Source organism: Cydia fagiglandana, chromosome 17 (assembly GCF_963556715.1).
Source record: "Cydia fagiglandana chromosome 17, ilCydFagi1.1, whole genome shotgun sequence".
NCBI lineage: Eukaryota > Metazoa > Arthropoda > Insecta > Lepidoptera > Tortricidae > Cydia > Cydia fagiglandana.
In genome coordinates, this window is record NC_085948.1 from 2,989,733 (window position 1) to 3,006,387 (window position 16,655).

General features: G+C 37.9%; 1 long non-coding RNA gene across 1 annotated transcript in view; it reads left to right on the forward strand.

Moving 5' to 3' along the window:
* LOC134673004 (uncharacterized) overlaps positions 1-16,655 on the forward strand; it is a 503,466-nt gene that overhangs the window by 70,536 nt on the left and 416,275 nt on the right. The gene's annotated exons all lie outside the window — the stretch shown is intronic.

Genomic DNA, 16,655 nt, shown 5'->3' on the forward strand with positions numbered 1-16,655 from the left:
GGGTATTTAGATAATATTCATCTATTAGGGTAAATTACTGTTTGGTAGGCTTCTAAAATGTACGTCATTTAGCTCCTTTGTTTTAACCAGAACTACTCTACAAGACCTCTATTTAATTGTAATAGAAACGAGTGGCAAATAATTTTTAAGAAAAAAAAACCGACTTCCATGGGGGCCGATGAAAGATTATTGTAGATGGTACACTATGTAGAAAAGGAGGTATAACCACCCACTTTTTTACTAGCATTTCGCTTCTGTATAATGGCTCCTCTACAGGATGGGCCAACGCCGGCCACTCCAAGGGACGCAGCCATGCACTATCACTTGCTCCCTCTAACGCATAAATGCGTCCCTTGGAGTGGCCGGCGTTGGCCCATCGTAAAGAGGAGCCATGAGGGTCGTAGTTCTAGCCTAACCTAACCCACTCCTCAGATAGCAGTTCGGTTCTGTGCGGATCGCAGTTCGAACCTAATCAAACCCACTTTTCAAGTAGCATTTCGTTTCTGTAAGGCTCGCAGTTCTAACCTAACCTAATCCTTGTTCGGTTCTGTGAGGATCGCAGTTCAAACCTAACCTAACCCACTTAATGGCGCATGCCGTGCGGTGTACGGGGGTTTAAGCGGGAGGGGCTAGTAAGATTGGCATCATCGTACTTTATACCTACATTAATTTTATGGTAGGTAATCGTAGTTGTTTATTTAGTTAAGGTATCATAGTGGTTTTCTGGGTCAAGGTCCGGTTCCGAGTCCGGGTCCGAGTCCGGGTCTGAGTCCGGGTCCGAGTCCGGGTCCGAGTCCGGGTCCGAGTCCGGGTCCGAGTCCGGGTCCGAGTCCGGGTCCGAGTCCGGGTCCGAGTCCGGGTCCGAGTCCGGGTCCGAGTCCGGGTCCGAGTCCGGGTCCGAGTCCGGGTCCGAGTCCGGGTCCGAGTACGGGTCCGAGTCCGGGTCCGGGTCCGAGTCCGGGTCCGAGTCCATCACCAAACGTGTACCATGCGTCATTGAAGAGTTCTGTTCTGGTCATCATCAGCAGTTCCACTTCATCAAATGCGACAGTTTTTAATGTAAATGCTTGATTTTATGATGAAAATACAAAAAAATCTATACGTATGCCTTTAATATTTGAGGACTCGATTCCTTATGGATCCCATCATCAGAACTCGAGCTTGACAAAAATGTGGCTTAAAAACTTAACTTGCTTAACGAACATAACGAAAAGGAAAAATCGCCAAACGTGAACTATGCGTCGTTTAAGAGTTCTGTTCTGATCATCATCAGCAGTTCCACTTCATCAAATGCAACAGTTTTTAATGAAAATGCTTGATTTTCTGATGTAAATACAAAAATCTCTATACGCATGCCTTTAAGATTTGAGGAGTTCCCTTGATTCCTCATGGATCCCATCATCAGAACTCGAGCTTGACAAAAATGTGGCTTAAAAATTTAACTTGCTTAACAAACATAACGACGAGGACAAATCGCCGACCGTGAACTATGCGTCGTTGAAGAGTTCCGTTCTGATCATCATCAGCAGTTCCACTTCATCAAATGTCACTTTTTTGGATGTATATACTTGATTCGTGGATAAAAAACCAAAAATCACTATGTGTATGCCTTTAAGATTTGAGGAGTTCCCTCGATTCCTCATGGATCCCATCATCAGAACTGGATTTTGACAAAAACGGGACCAATCTGTATGCATATACATTCAATCAAAAAAAGAATTTTCAAAATCGGTCCAGTAATGACGGAGTTATGGAGTAACAAACATTAAAAAAAAATAAAAATAAAAAAAAATAAATAAAATAAAAAAAACATACAACCGAATTGATAACCTCCTTCTTTGAGATTTGGAAGTCGGTTAAAAAGTAGGATTAGGTACCAAGTTTAAAAGTTGGTTAAAAGTGATACCATAAATCACTAGTTTTCGACTTGTAAAAGATAGATTTTTTACAATAATAAAAATCTTAAAAATTATTTCGGCGACACAGTTTTCTGTGGCGTCATCCGTTTCGGTGTACTGCGTCAGATTCCCACGGAACCGCCGAAATACCACACCCAGGAAGTCCGAAAAATTAGATTATGAGTAAGAAGTGTAAATGGATATGTGACAGAAGAAAGAATAAGACACCACACTACACTAAACACGGGTGGAGCCCATATGGGCTTGACGGACACGCCAGCCTAAGCTGCCGGTCACAGTTGTGGATTTGCAGTCTTTGCCACCCTAGGCCCCAGGCCCTGTAGCCGCCCCTTTCTCAGCAGCTCAGCACCCATACATTATTTAAGTATCTATATTTAAGTCCTTTGCTATTTAGTCCTGCAGCGCTGGCTATATTTTGAGCCCTAACTTAAAGTAATATTAAAGTCTAATTTTTTTTCGCTTACGAATGCTGTTTTAAGATGTTAATCTTACATTTTGTTTTGTGTCACAGATATTATTTGCTTTTTAAGTTATTTAATAATTTGTGGTAATTATTTTTATTTTGAATTATTTTGGAGAAAAGAATATTCGAGAGAAAACATGTAACTGTGTCGCATTTAGGATAGTTTTTTTAATGTGAAAACATAGTTTGTGTCAATTACGTCCATTGCAATCGGATACTATGTCATACTATTCAAAATGACTCAAAAAATAATTAAAGTTAAAATAAATTGCTGACGTCGCATTTAATCGTATCGATATGTACATTACATGTTTTTGTGTCTTATTAAGGCACAGCTTCATAAGATTTTTGATAATTTTGTTCTAACAGGCTATTACCATAACAAAAGAATATTAAGGTTACTAGAGTTCACACCTTATTAATATAAAAGGCGGGATAAATAAGAAATATGAATTTGTGTCAGTTTCATCCATTGCATAAACAAATAATACAAAAATAATGTTCGCGTTCATACGACGCTAGCGGGTGGCTCTTAACGGGCAACGCGGGCCGTGCACGCGGCGGGCGCGGCGCGACCTTGGCGTGACGGCGGGTAAGGGCCTCTCTCTAAAAACCACACGTTGCGTACGCAACGCATGTTTACTTCGCCTGCGCGCCAAATTAACGCAACTTATGCAAAGTTATACTACTACAAAGAGAACTTATAGATATTGTACATTATGTCACCATTTAGCAAAATAACTGTAAGTGTGTAAGTAAGAAAGAGAATTAAGGTCTGTTTATATCTATACACATTGAAAATGTGAAATTCCTCTTTGACATTCGTTACGTAATGTTGATTAACAAATATGCGACATATCCATCCTGAGGGCCTACCGCGAACATCGCAATTCGCAAATTGCGGACATCTTTCTCTGTCACTTTTATTACGTCTAATTGGAGTAAAAGAGAAAGAGTTCGCAATTTACAAACTTTAGTGTTCACGGTTACGCATCATATACTTGTGACAATGACAGGGAAAAGGTACCACTTGAGTAAAATTAGCTTATTTATGCCGTGACTTGAGTTAACTTTCATTCTTTGATAAAAATATTACTTCTTGAACTTAATTTATATTAATGTTATTAATATTTTGATTTCTATATCTAATTATCTAATCCAGTCTAACTTCAATATATCTTAATTATATGGACTAATAAATTTTAATATAAACATTTTTTTTTTCATTATAAATAGCACAAACCAGTCTTTCCATACTTAACGTAAATTATGCACATTTTTTTTTAAATGTATTTTTTTGTTCTTAGCATTTTTTTACAATAGATATTATTAATTACACATATTGAGGTTATTTAAAGCCTGTTTATTCTTATGTTTTGAATACATTTACCTTAAATAATAATTACCAACACTTTTGATAGTTCAAGCTTCTTGGATAATACCTTTGGGTTCAATTGGCGTAAAGGACATTTTGGCGAAAATAAGTTATATCCACTACCGTAGCCTCAAAGGGCTTAACTGACAAAACGCGATTTTCCAGGAGAGCCAAAAATCAGATTTGTTTTGAGAAAAAAATCTGACACTTTTGTTTGTTTGAATTAACTGATGCCTGTATGTGGCTTATTCCTAATTTTTTGAGGTCTTTTAAACTGATTTCTTGAATACAATGCTTATTTACGAAAATAGCATGTCCTATACGCCAAAAAACACGACTATTTTTAAAAAGGCGTCCCTTACGCCTCTTCTTTGCAATATTGGCAACTTGCATTTAGGGAACACTATACTTCTAGTACACACACAAAGTAGTAGTGTGTAGTTCTTTACATTTTTTTTCCGAAAAAATATAGAGATGTATTCACTGTCAAGTTTTCCCCATTTTTGTTATTTTGGATACTTAAACGTGGAAAAGGTCGTTTTCTTAGCCACAAAAACAATGTTTGTTTTTTAATTTGTTTATATTACTTCAAGTATATTAATTTAATTTAATTTGGTAGGTGAGAAGAGATCTCTGCTAAAAACAATTGAAAACCGAAGGGGAAACATGTTGGGGCACATGATACGTCACGATACTTACATAAACTCTATAATTGAAGGCAGAATAGAAGAACAGAGAGGCAGAGGAAGACCGAGACGTGCATATATTGACCAGGCCAAAGAGAAAATTAATGTAGTGACGTGACGCATCAGGGAGCTCAAAACAGTGGCAGAGAAAAGAACGGAATGGCGAATACTCCACCGACAAGAGCTAGGCTACTAGGAAGTATTTGAACAAATTAAATTGAAGTATTATTATACATTATACAATAGTAGTTTAGAAATTTCATATGCCTATTCAGTAAAACTTAATGAATATGATCGCATATTTATGACATTACATTAGAGTAGAAAAAGGCCAGGCTTACGTACTTCTATGGATTTAAATGCAAACGTTAATTTAACTAAACAGTAACTTTCATAAGGGTAATCCTGTAAATTAGGGTTTAAACAAAAAAGTATTAATGATACGTTTTAATCAATAGGTATTACCAATGACCCAGTCACAAACAAAACTAAAAGTTATCAGTCTTACCTTAATTAAACGCCATAATTATCATTTGAATATAGTCATGTTTTATTATTTTCATAAAACTGATGAAAAAGTACCCACTAGTTCAGTTTAAATTGTCAAAATTTAGTAACCCTATAAATAAAGCAATGAGCACATGAGTAGGTAATGCAAGTACCTACTTAATGAAAAAATTCACAAGGAAAGTATAACTAGCTCATCCCACTTAAACACAAAAAAACAACAATTATAAACCCGAAATTATACATAGTATGGGGGCGTATCTCGTACATTGAATTATCTAACACTCGTGTAAACATCCATTAGTTATGGGCGTAACGTACATTTAGCACTCAAAAAGCGCAAAGAGGCGTAACGGACAAAAAATTACCACATATTTATTTAATAAAATTTCCAATGCAAAAGACATCCACGCAAATCGTACACAAAGTTGGGAGTTACGCCAAAATGTCTAACAAAAATTTTTTGAATTGTCAGATACGGCCAAATGCGTTGGAAAATTGTGTTCAAGCATTGATTTTTCATAGTGCTTAACGGACATTTTTTTCAAGTTATCGAGATGTTAAATAATACTATTCGATAGAAAAAAAAAATACTGAGTATAACTGCATTTTCGCAATTTTGTCCCTTACGCCCTTTGAGCCTACGGTAGTCGTTATATACAGTTTTGTTCAGAATTCCAAGCGCTTTCGTTTGATATCTCTTAAAAAGTTGCCTTTACGACCCAATTTTTGCACTATGAGCTTGCAAAAACAGCTTATCTCAATGGTAAATTACCAGTTATAAATTAGAAATATGGATATTATCGTAAAGGTTACCGCTATAAATATTGTTGTAAATGACTTACATGTGTTTTGTCGTCCTTTAAGCCCTTCATTTGTCTTGATGATTTTTCATATCGTATCTCGTATGGTCAGTATGGTCGTAAAGGACATATTATACTACATATTGATATTATTTTACTTGCCCTTTATTTTCGTCCCTTTAGGAAACTGCGGGCTGCTGGGGTGCTGACGCGAAACAATTTGTGCGTGAGATAGGCAAAAGGGAGAGAATCCCCACTCTGAATCTTTTCTGGTGCAGAGGCTGTCCATAGCCATCCAGCGGGGTAATGCCGTGAGTATTATGGGCACTTTTGCACCGGAAGCGATAAAGAACGGGTTTGACTAATAGTTACTGTGTAATTATTTTTAAGATGTAAAATTCCTATGTATGAAAATTTTAATAAACAAAGTTCTTAGGATTTTAGATACTATACTATTATAACTCTAATCGGGATATACCTGGCATAATCAACTACCGTTTGATACATTTTTAAGCTTCGTAACAGTAAATTATGCTGAGAAAAGTTAACATGTGTACCGTGACTGGTAACTAATACACCCCGAATTTGGAATAAAATAGTCTGATAACGTCTCTTACGTCCCCCTAATCAACAAGATTCACTAAATTATCAAAAATTTCATGGGCGTAAAGGACATTCATAGTGTTTTTGACCAATTTTAAAGGAAATTAACTTCTTTCGTATTTAATTTATATAGATATGATTGCTAATTCAGGTTAAAGAGACTAACATTTTGAGTACTTTTCCAATACACATCAAAAACATAGCTCGATAAACCACAAAAATATATTATAAACATTTTAAAAAAAATGCAGTTTTTCGCGTCTCCTGAGAAGTAGCATTTTGTCCTTTACGCCAATTGAACCAAAAGGTATCGTAATAATATATATTACTAAAATTAATAAAATCAGTCTTTATATTATGTATCAACTAGGTACATATTATAGTTGCACATGCAAGTGCAAATATTTTCATTGCATTCAATTCATGCTATGTTGTGGGGGGCGTGGCTAACGATAATCGCAAGCCAACATTTTTTCTCATAATTATACCAACCCGATGGAGCCCGTAATATCACCAAAATAATTAAAACAATTATATTCTGCTCCACAAACGAACATACTTTTTTTCAATAACTTTTATAATTTATGAAGTCTTGTATTCAATGTACATCATCATCATTATAACTGACGTTGCTTGCCAGGCTTTATACATCACAAACTTAGCAATACATTGCGTCTTAAAATAATCTTAAAAAGTGTTCTAAATATCGAATAGAAGTTATTTTTAAAAGTCGCTGATGTGACATTCTCATTCAAAAGGTAGGGAGCACTTTGTCGTTTACCATAAAGACGAAACTTTATTGTATCTTTATACAAATAACCTGTCAGAGAGTCCTTATGGCAAGGATAAAGTGGTACCTTTTGATTGCGAACTTCACGAATGTTGGTCAGTATGAGGAGCCTATGAAAAGATGCCTCCGAATGAAATAAATACACTGTAATGGCTCCTCTACACGATGGGCCAATGCCGGCCACTCCAAGCGACGCATTTATGCGTTAGAGGGAGCAAGTGATATTGCTATCTCATTCTACCGCATGGCTGCGTTCCTTGGAGTGGCCGGCGTTGGCCCATCGGATAGAGAAGCCATAATGTTCATCTAACAAGCACCCTACCCGCGTAGGTAGCCTTCCCCGCGTACGCCGTTCATGCAAAGTTTTATTTTGACAAATAGTAAAAAACCGTGGTTGAAAATGACCCAAATTATGAATGTTGTCTCGATGTGGCATTATAATAATGTAGACGTAAACTTAATAACATGAAATTTTTTTTGTGGCAGATACTTGATTTTTATAAGAAAAAAAAATATTAAAAATAAAAGCGGTGGATGAATTTGACACACATTTGTTTGAATAACATATTATAATATCCTGTGAAGTACAACACTTCACTTACCGACTATAATTTTATTTTAGGCATTTTAGGTTCACTATTAGGTATTTATTAAATGTCATTATACCCGTGGATGAAAATGACACAAAATGCGTGTGTATGTCGGAAGCCACTTCGCTTTTACAGGGAAACAAAGAATTTCATCTCGAATATTGTTTTTACCGAATGCTGTTTAAAAAAAGAAATACCTAAATTTCTACCTAAGCAAATACCTAGGATGACACAAATTATTATTATTAGGTTTAGTATGTGGTCTGGAAACTATATGTAAAAAATAAGCAACATTAATAATCTTATAACTTCAAAAGTTATTGCTATCGGACTATATTGACAGGCGTCGCTCACTCCGCGATTTCGTCGCTTTGCTACAGGTAGCTAAAAGTACATCCGTTCGGCCCCAATTTTGGGGTTTGCCATCAGCCGCGCGTGGCGCTGTCGCCACCTAGCGGCCATATCTGTGTTGATCGTAACAGACGCGTTTTGTTAGAGAGTGAGTCTTCTGTAAGTACTTAGTACTATTATTTATTATGTGACAGAAGAAAGAAAAAGACACCACATCACACTACACACGGATGGAGCCCATATGGGCTTGACGCACACGCCAGCCTAACGCTACGTCTTACGTAGGCGAACAACGCGCGAACGCGGCGCGGCGCGGCGCGGCGAAAGCGGCCGCCGCCGCGCCGCGCCGCGCCGCGCCGCCTGACATTCGCGTGCAAATCGCGCCGCACCGCGTTCGCAACGAGATCGCTTACGTAGGACACTTCTATGGGCATCAAAGGATTGATTTCGCCGCGCCGCGCCGCGCCGCGTTCGCGCGTTGTTCGCCTACGTAAGACGTAGCGTAAGCTGCCGGCCACAGTGCGGATTTGCAGTCTTTGCCGCCTTAGGCGGCCTAGGCCTCAGGCCCTGTAGCCGCCCCTTTCTCAGCAGCTCAGCAGTCTCAGCACCCATACATTATTTAAGTATCTATATTTAAGTACCTTGCTATTGACAACATTTTGAGTTCTTTCTGTTATCATCACTGATTTTTTTGTAACAATTTGCCGCCCCTAATATCTTGCCGCCCTAGGCCCCGGCCTACTTAGCCTTAGGGCAAATCCGCCACTGCGGTCACCTTCACTGTGGCCCCGAAACCCGGCCCCGCTCAAACAGAATCCCCGGGCTAGGGGTCGCGGTGTCGGGTAACCGCCGGCAGCGATAAAGCTGGTCTACACCTGACACCTGACGCACAATCGTCCCCATAATGACGATGAAGGACCACCGCAGGATGGGCCGCGAATGGAGACAGTCTCCGTAGCATAAATGCGGAAGAGAACCCTCACACCCGATGGATCGGAATATTTTTTGACAGCTAACAGACGAACCACACCTATTTCTTGCTACCTACTTATTAATTCGTGACTTCAATTAAAACGGCAAATGGTAGACTCTAAAGATAGCTTAATAGATATGATAGATAAATGGAATACTTATTTTGGAAGGGAACTCTTCAGTCTAAATATTACGGTTTAAAGTACCTTACATTTCGTAAGCAGTTTATTATCTGTCTCCAGTGTCTATTCAGGGCTCAACTTTTTTTTTCAATCTAAATATTACATAATATATTTGAAATGGAAAAACCGATCATACCTACTTATTTGTCTAACAGGCCTATTCTGATTTTAATATAAGGATATAAAGGTTAATGAATCTGCATGATCTGTCAGTGTAAAAAGTGACATTTCTTCAAACACATAATCATAACGTCACTTTTGCATTAGTGCATTAGTAAAAAGTACAAATTTATAACAATTTATCTTAGTAAATACTAGGTAAATTGTTAAGAATTTGTACTTGAATGTGTAGGTACTTTAAATAAGTACCTTGCTATGTTTAGTATCCCTACGATAGCTTTAGAAGTTACAGCTTGAACTTCACACTTAATCCATCATTGGGAGCCGCATCAGTCCATAAATTCCCAAGTTGGACCAACTTAGGACCAACTTGGGACCGACTTCAGCCAATCCCACTTGAAACGCTCGCTGGCGCTGTCACACACAAACGTTTCAAACTTCTGAGGGCCCACCGCGAACCACGTTCGATGTGTTGCCTCCCTGTCACACTTACGTACGAATTTACAAGTGCGACAGAGAGGCGACACGTCGAACGTGGTTCGCGGTAGGCCCTCTGTTTATTAGTATTCTATGAGCGTCTGTTAATTTTAAGATTGGGTTGTTTGTTTTCTTTGAACTGACATATTTTAGGTATTTATTCTGCGTCTGACGAAATTATTTTGCTCTAGAAGTCTAGACGATATAAAAGCAAATAGTATATTATTTTTATGCTTAAAATTATTACAAACAGATTAGAATTCGTTAAAAATGCCAATATTTACATGCCACTTGACTATTTATTGAATTGTTCTCAAAAATAACTTTCATTTAAGACCTTATATAGTAACAGCACCAGTCATGGGACATTTAAGAGGGAATTTGGAGTATTTGTGATATTTCCCTAATACATGTGAATGGTCTACCGCTTAGCGTATTGAAAGATGAAAGTCCTACCCGTCTTTCATGTTTCAGGCGTGTTGTATCAAAGATACTGCAATGAGTTTCCACATACTTAACAAATTAAAACTATGCTATTTTTCTCCAGTCATGGACACCAAAGCTCCAGTAATGGGCCACCCAGTAATGGACACTGCTCTATCAGTATAAAATAGTGAAATAGGTCATCAGATCTGGTCCATGTTATCATAATATTGCATTATCATCCGATTTGCATATTTAATTACGAATACAAAATTTCAATTCAATCGGAAAACGGGAAAGTGGCTCAAACTCGGCTACCAAGATTTGACCCACACTAAAAAACGATATTAATTTATCCGAAGTCCGAGCATACCTCCTGGTTGACATATTTCGTAACTAAATTTACTTCTGTATTGTTTAAACATGAAATGATGGCATGGCAAGCATCATTATGTAAATTGTCCCATTATAGGAGGTATGCAGTTTTACAGCTCCTATAATGGGATTGGGGCAAATACCACTATTTTTTTTACATCTGTGGAGTCACAACATAGTATGTTGTATACCTTATCTCATGGTAAATGCAATTAACAAAACACATTCCAGTTTTCATCAAGTATTAATTAAAATTTAATAAATTAACTCACCTCTCTTAGCGAAGTTGTTAAGAATTCGTAGTGGTATTTTTTTTCAGTGACACGACAACTTTTGGGTTGACGCCAATTTCTTAAAAAACAACCAAATTTAATAAAAATTCAAACTGAAACAGCTCTAGGACTCTTATTTATGATAATATACAGGCAATGTTTATAAACTACTTTTAGACACTTATTTTACAGGATTTGTGGTTTTTTATCCCATTACTGGTTCCACGCCCATCATAGGGTACACTACTATAAGCCCGCCTGTCTAGGTCTTATTCAAACTTGTTTCATTCCTCTGTATCTTTTTAACTTTATGGAGAATATTTAGTTACAGTAAATAAGGACTTAGTAACAGTAAATAAAGATGCTTTAAACTTGGCTTATGGCTTCATTAATTAAATAGACAATCTTACCATTATGTCCATTTACTGTGACTTACGTGTCTCTTTTAAGTTTTGTTTATACATATAGAAAACATATAGAAGTCTCTAAATCGGCCTAATAGATGGCAAATTAATATTTTGGACGCCGAAATTTTTTTCAATCATTTCTACACCACCGGTTATTTCAGATTCATATTTCATTTATTTGCATTAAACAATGGTTCTTATGCTACTGTTGTTATGTTGTTGTTGTTATTTTGAACACTAATTGTTATCTAACTTTGAATAACGTTCACTTTTGTAACTAAACTGAATAAGTATTTGTATCATTTGTACGTCAGCCTCCTCTAGTTTGTATCTTAACCGCATGTTACGTAGTCCCAGATCCTCCTTAAGCAGTTGTCTGACCGGCGGCGAAGATAGCGAACAATTTCACCAATTTCTCGCCCAAGAAACATTCATGCGGCCCACGCTAAGTTTCCATACCTGGGCATTTTCATTTAACTTGTACTTTAAAGTGCGACTTAAGTCGTGTTTCAGTAACGTCTAACCGTTACATTCCTCACAAAATATATGGGATTTGACATTGACCGTCAGTTTTATAAATATTGCTAACCGGTCGTTAAAGGTGCACAGTTAAGTGAAAATGGCCACCTACGTCAAGTGTGGAGCTTATAGGTAAGGTATAGGTATCTAATGCTTCTTACTGCCAAGTTTGTGTAAAGGTAGCGTGGTCAGTGTATAGGTAAGTAGTAGATGTGGATCCCGTGTACATAAATAAGAGAGATTAATTTTAATTGATGATTGCTGACTGCTCCAAAACTACGTGCCACCATCTTTTAATGGTAACTGAACCATTGAAGAATCTGAGTGTACTATTGATGTTAATTGTAACTTTTTCTTAGAGAAAACACACGTTCGTAAAGAATAAATTCATAGCAAATTTTTGCTAATTGCCGGCGGTCGGGCAGGTGCCTTATTAAAGCGGTACTCTCAACACCGACACAATCGGACAAGCTGACTGTGAAAAATGACTTTATTTGATAGTTAGTCAGATAATTAAGGATAAATAATTAAATGTACTAGTCTTAGCAGACAATGAATGTTATTAGGATATTAAGGATGAGATTTGAGGTCAATCACACACAGCTACACCTCAAAGAAAGATTCATTGAAACTTCTCGCTAATTGCAGTGGTCGGGCAGGTGCCTTAAAGCGGTACTCTCAACACCGACGCAATCGGACAAGCTGACTGTGAAAAATGGCTTCATTTGCAACTGGCAGGATTAATGTCAGGGGCTAGTTAGTCGGGATAATTAAGGAGATAGAACGGGTTAAATATAGGTATATACCTATCTATGATACTCCTTAGTCTTAACAGACGATGCATGTTACAAGGAGCTACTGAGATGCTCTAAACCAGCGGTTCTCAAACTTTTTTGGTGACGGAACCCTTTTGGAAAGCGAAATATTTGACGGAACCCCAAATTAAATATTTTCGTTCGTCACTGTCGACCAGATATACCTATTGTTTTTTTCTTATTATTAGAAGTATTTTCGCGGAACCCCAACAGAGGCTTTGCGGAACCCTAGGGTTCCGCGGAACACACTTTGAGAATGGCTGCTCTAAACCATGATGATTTCAAAGTAACATGAACCTATAGGGCTATATTATATAGGTACGCTTTCAAATACAAAAAGCCAGGACAAAGCAATATTCAGGTATTATTTTTTTTTATTTGATTCAGGATGATTCAGGCAACAAGGCCCATATTACAAATACCTTATAAACTAACATACACACAAATTCCCAGTGGCGGATTTGCAGTCTTTGCCGCCCTAGGCCCCAAGCCTTGTAGCCGCCCCTTTCTCAGCATCAGCACCCATCATATTGACTACATTTAGATCAGGCAACGGAAAGATATATTATAGAGGGAAATGCTTGGGACACATTTTTTACTTAGTAACTTTTTTGGACTCGTTAGGAGGTGAACATATCAAAAGTTGGGGGGTTTGGTTTGAAGGTCACATTTTTCGGTTTTTCGCTTATTATATCTTAGAAACTATACGTCCTTGTAACATGATCATAGGAACATAGGTCTTATGAAAAAAATAAGCAAATACTTATTCATTTTGTCAGTGACAGTTTTACCAATAACATTGACTTTCATGTACCTACAAAAACATTAAAAACTATTTTCTTGAATCACTGCTAAACTATTTATCCTACTTTTATACAAAAAATCTGAGATTCTTACAATGAGCTCTTTGATTTGATTTGTAACACGATGTAGTTTGAAAAACTTTATTTTTAAATTTTCTCATTTACCCCCCAAAATATGGAGGCCATTTTTAAAATTCATTTTCATCACACTCGCTCAGTAAATGTGGAATTGCACGTAGGCGTAGCGGGAGCATATAGAAAATTCGTTTTCCCTAGGGAGTTATGAAGTTTCTAGTGCCATAATTAACAGTTTTTTGTCTTTAAACTTATTTTTTGTATCGCAAGTGTGAGGAAAAACATTGTGTGTATCTCGGGGCGTAATAATATTGCAAACTCGAGCCTATAAATCGCTCCGGCAAGCCGTCGCGATTTAACTTACTCTCGTTTGCAATATTCAACTTACGCCCCATGTTGCACAATGTACTATTATTTACGTTACACGTCCATCTTTGGGTCACAAACTTACATATGTGTGCCAAATTTCAACTTAATTGGTCCGACAGTTTCGGAGACGTCTCTCTTCCCCTGGCTCCAAGGGCTACGGCCGGGGACTTTTGATATGTTCACCTCCTAGATAGTTCAAATAAAAATAGGTACAAAGTCAAAAATTGTGTTACAAGCATTTCCCTCTATAGGTACTTTTTTGAGAATTTGTTGCCTGGTCTAATTTTGAGTTATTTTTTGTTATCATCAGCGAATTTTTTGTCACAATTTGCCGCCCCTAATATCTTGCCGCCCTAGGCCCGGGCCTACTGTTCCTTATGGGAAATCCGCCACTGCAAATTCCATATACATTTTAAATTATAGGTGCAACCTTATTGAATCTGGCCTTTTTACACTTTTAAACAATTAAAGTGTGTCTACTTAAATGAGTGAGTAATTTCGTTTTTGCGAGTTTAAGTACTTATAATACTCGTGCGTTGGCGTTTTCAAGACCAAAGTTGCAAATCATTTGTTTAAATGGGGTTGGCCGGTCGAAGTAATTAGCAGATGGCGCCAGCATAGCTTGCCCTGTCATTGTGTAATTTTTTTTATGGAATTTTATGCCCTGGATGCCAGCCCGCAAGAAGCCAAATCTCATAGAAAAAGGGACTAGCTAAGAGGGCGCCAATCGCCATCTATGCAAACCATTGACAGTTGCCAAACCCATTAGTACCTTCTACCAGCTTCTACCTACCCTTCGAAAACAAGTGCCGGTTTAGATATGCAAACTGCCTAGCTTTGTAAAACAGGGCCCAGCTGCTTTACAAAGTGTTTGAGATGACACCACACGCACCTGTTGAAACTGCTTAGAATATACCGCTGTTAAGGGACTACCCGAGGTTTTCATCGATTTTTGACAAGTTTTGAATCATATCTCCTTTTTTTTACACTACAGATAGAATTATAAGACAAACGGTTATCGGTTCTTCAATGTTTTATCTCCGGTTTTGTCCACCGGATTTTGAAAAAAATTAATACTTATTTTTTTATGAATTTTTAAACATTGTCTAAAAAAACACTTTTTTCGTATCTAGTTTGCAGTGAAGGATCTTACATGTACGAAATCTACATATTTGGGTTCGTCTTTGAAGTCTCGAAAATCGTGTCCAAAGTCTTAATTTTAACCTAATTAACACAAAAGTTATGGCCAGAAAACCAGTTTTTTAGTCTCAAATTGTTCAACTTTGATGCCAAATAGGTATCTCCGAGTATCTCGATGACAATGAACTTTAAAGTAAATATGGGATACTATATTGCTTAAAGCCGTTGCTGTTAATTATGATAAGCTACAAAAAAACATTAGAAAACTAAGGGATTCAGATCGAAGGTCATTGGCGTGGGGTAGCCCCTTAAGGGTCCTTTCCTTACCTACTCTTACTTGGTGTGAGTGAAGGTATGTGACTATACCTTGCTTTTACGTAAGAAAAGGTAAAACTAGTATGTATTACTTACTTAGTATAACTATAACTAACTAAGTATACTTAAGTATTATAGGTACAGTCGAGGAATTTAAATTCCGACCCATTTCGTACTTTGTCACAGTGACAGTCAATATGAAAGCCGCTAGAGACCTCATACGGTTGTCACTGTGACAAAGTACGAAATGGGTCGGAATTTAAATTCCTTGACTGTACCTACTATAAGTTAAGTAATTAGAACCAGTGGCGTAGCGTGAACGAATCTAGCTGTAGGCGAGATCGCATTTGCGAGGCCCTTTTGTTTCACTGTGCCCGAAGGGGCCTTGCGCGAGGCCCCCCTTGGGATGCGAGGCCGTGGGCGATGGCTCACTTCGCCCACGCCGAACGTTTAATTATCCTGGCTTTAAATTGTAATTTTTTTTGCACATATTTTTTATTTAGCTTTTAAGCTAATAGACAATACGGTTTAACTGACCTAATAGATCACGCGGCCGCGGTAGGCCTAAAAAGCGCTGGCTGGACATCGTGACAGCGGACATAGAAGAGAACAATATCACACCTGAGGATGCCGAAGACAAAGTGGAGAAGATTGAGCAGGAAAGCGGGCCCTGGCGCTAGGCCGTGAAAATGCTAGGTTGAAGAAAAACAATAAAATTCTGTCCATTCTATTCCGTAGTCCGTCCAGTACCATCTTTACCATTAGGGCACACTAAGAGGCCCCATTCTCAGGGGGCCCCAAGGGACAGACAGTAACAGTAAATTTGATTACTTACTCATAATAAATAAATTCATAGTAGAATTATGTTAGTTTAATTCGCTTTCTTTACTTTCCAAAAGGGCCCCAAATTCTTATGTGTCCAAGGGCCCTACCGTAGGGCCTGACGGCCCTGAGTCCCCCTTAACAAGTAAACTACCTGTTAGGTTTAAGATATCGGGTAGATGAGATTTTCACGCCAGCCGGTTGCACCCGGCAACAGCCTTGTCAGTCGGAATATAGCTATACGATAAACGGCCGTGTCTCATTTCTTGGCACCCTTTTCCCTCCAAAATAACAGTGGCGACGACTTAACGGACTTTACGCGTGTGTTGGTTTTATTCGGTGTAATCATGGCTAAAATGTCAGTTGGATTTTTGAGTGTGTTCAATCACGAAGAACAGGAGTGGTTATTATATAAGGGCCGCCTTGAACAATGGTTTATAGCAAATGACATTAGTGAGGACACGGACAAATCGGGCGCAAAA